The sequence below is a fragment of the Octopus bimaculoides genome, chromosome 28, assembly GCF_001194135.2.
Source record: "Octopus bimaculoides isolate UCB-OBI-ISO-001 chromosome 28, ASM119413v2, whole genome shotgun sequence".
Classification (NCBI taxonomy): Eukaryota; Metazoa; Mollusca; class Cephalopoda; order Octopoda; family Octopodidae; genus Octopus; species Octopus bimaculoides.
Window position 1 is genome coordinate 14,763,715 of NC_069008.1, and position 2,955 is coordinate 14,766,669.

Sequence of the window (2,955 nt, forward strand, 5' to 3'; positions counted from 1 at the left end):
CACCACCATCTCATCATCACCGCCACTACCACCGTCATCGACTACACCACCACCACCACCACCATTGTCATCAGTACTACCACAACCGCCGCCGCCGCCGCCACCACCACGTCACGCACTCTACTTTCCCCTTCCCTCCATGGCTCTGGGCTGTTGCTGCCATCTGCCAATGAAGCCCTCTTCTCTCTCCCCATCTCCCCACCCCCAGGTACTTACCGTGTTACTCTTCAGAGACACGTTTCTGTTCATCTCCCTTGCCTCCACACACGTACACACACACATATACATATAGAGAAGCATATAAACACATAGATGCATACGCACACACACACACACACACATATCTATATATACACACACACACATATGTATATACATACATGCGTACATAAGCCAGTATAGAAATACACACACACACACACACACACACACACACACACATATATACACATACTGAAATATACATGCTGGATACCTCTGATTCACCTATCATTTGATGCTGGAGACATTTCTGCCCACCACTATCTAGGACACCACCATTAGCAAGCATCATATCTGCACCCATAAGAACAGCATCCATAGTAATAATAACGATAATAATAATAATGATATGTAAAGAGGAATATTCACTTAGTCTTTCCTCTTTCTCCCTTTATTTTGTTTTACCATCTAATGAAAGATAAAGTGTGTGTGTGTGTGTGTGTGAGGGCTGATCAAAAAGTATAGGGAGTGATGCTGTAAAAAGAAAACGACAACACATATCAATTTGGCATTTTGTCTTCTAAGTTTTCCCCTTGTGAAACCACACACTTTATTATCCATCATTGTTTCCATTGACGGAAGCATTCCTGGAACTCCTTTTTTTTAAGGGGATAAAGAGCAGCTGCCTCGTTACATTTCTTTCAAGTAGAATTTGATTTTTTGAAGGAGGAAAAAGTCGTAAGAGGTGAGATCTGGGGAATATGGTGGTTGTTTGACCAAAAACCTGCTGACTGGACATATGTAATTCTGTCTCTACACACTTTACTTCCAAGCACTGCTATAAACAGCAGAAGTGAGTGAGAATGTTATAACTTAGTGTGCATGCACAACATGGTCTGAGGTCATGAGGTCAGTCTGTGCCAAGAAGCTTCACTCTGTGTACTTTAGCTCCGTTACCATAGCGACAATTCTGATATTTTTTTATCAGACCTTGTGTGTGTGTAATTGTTTTTATGGCAAGTTATACTTTAAAATAATTTTGCATTAAGCATAAGGATTACTAACAACTTTTCAGTAGAGTACATTATTATTAACTTTCACAAGGAGAAGGTTGATAGTGACTTCGAAGTTCTGGCTTGTTCTCTTTCATCAAAATGCGAAGGGGAGCGAGCTGAAAGTTCAAAGTCACTGTCAATCATGCCTCACACACACACACACACAGGTATTCATATATTCATATACATTATGTGACTGTATATAGCCACACACACACACGTTTGTAAATACATATAAACATACACACATTCATACATTTGAGTACATATCCATATATATATATATGTATATTCATAGCGTGTGTATAGGCACACAAATGCATTTATATGCATGCATATAAATACATGTATAAGCAAACTTAAACGTTTGTACCTATGTGCATGCCTATATATATATATATATATGTATATATATATATATATATATATATATATATATATATATATATATATATATATATATATATATATATGTATGTATGTATGTATGTAGGTATCTGTGCAGACATATATTTACGTATGTTTATTTGTGTATATTTTCATATGTAATTTGCCTGTTGTTGTGACCAGATATCAGTGAGTGCCAGAACTGTTGGAAACATTTTTCTGTAGTTTGATATGAAGAGAAGGATCACGTTTGTATAAACGTGTGTGTGTGTGTGTATCATACACATACGATGGGGTACCCAAAAGAAACTGGAATTTTGCAATATTATTCTATTCATTTAGTTTTACATGCTCACACTTTTGTTGCCTTGAAAGTATTCTCCATTTGCAGCAATGTATCGGTCCAGATGCGTTTTCCATTGTTCGAAGCAGTGCTGGAACTCTTGCAAATTTATGCCTTTTAATGCCCTTGTCATTTTTTTCCTTCATCTCTTCCACAACTGCAAATTCCATAGTACCAGCTTTCGTCACCAGTGATGGTCTGGATCAACTTCCAACTGTTGTTTCAGTTCACGACACGCATTCAGTTGTGACTGTTTTTGGTCTTCCGTGAGCAAGTGAGGCACAAATTTTGTTGTAACTCTTGATTCGCAATTCCTCACTCAAAATTCATTGGCAGGATCTCCAGGACACACACCAGTCGTATCAACAAGTTCGTCAATTGTTCGGTGATGGTCCTCCATGATCAGTTCATGAATTTTCGTGATGCTGTCATTCATGAGGTCAGCAGTCGACCTGAACGAAGTTGGTCTTCAAGCAATAAATGACCATTCCTAAAGTGTGAAACCATTTGTAAACTTGTGTTTTGCTCATGGCAGCATCCTTGGAAGCTGCTTTGGCTGCCGTTTTTCCCAGCAGAAAACAGAATTTCAACAGAATTTCCTTCATTTAACCATCACAAAAACCAACGAACAAGGGAGAAGCACCATGTGGTTGTACGACTTCACAAGGCAAAGTCTGTTGGCAGACTGATGCCTGAGGGGTCACATCAAGTGGCTTCTAGCAGCAGAGCCTGAATTACAATAGGCTTGTCTCATGGAGAACGTTTCTGGTTACTTTTGGGTACCCCTTCGTGTATATATATATATATATATATATATATATATATACACACACACACACAACAGAGTAAGCACAAACGGGAAACAAGGTGGGGGGAAAAAATAGTACTCGAATATTGGAAGTAGAGTAATATGCTTTATGATTAAAGTTGCAAAAAACATAACAGAAACATAGCAAAAAACTGCTATTC

General features: G+C 38.4%; 1 protein-coding gene across 1 annotated transcript in view; it reads left to right on the plus strand.

The window, feature by feature from the left end:
• Positions 1-2,955, plus strand: part of LOC106878991 (histone deacetylase 2) — a 219,318-nt gene that overhangs the window by 35,386 nt on the left and 180,977 nt on the right. The window lies entirely within an intron of this gene.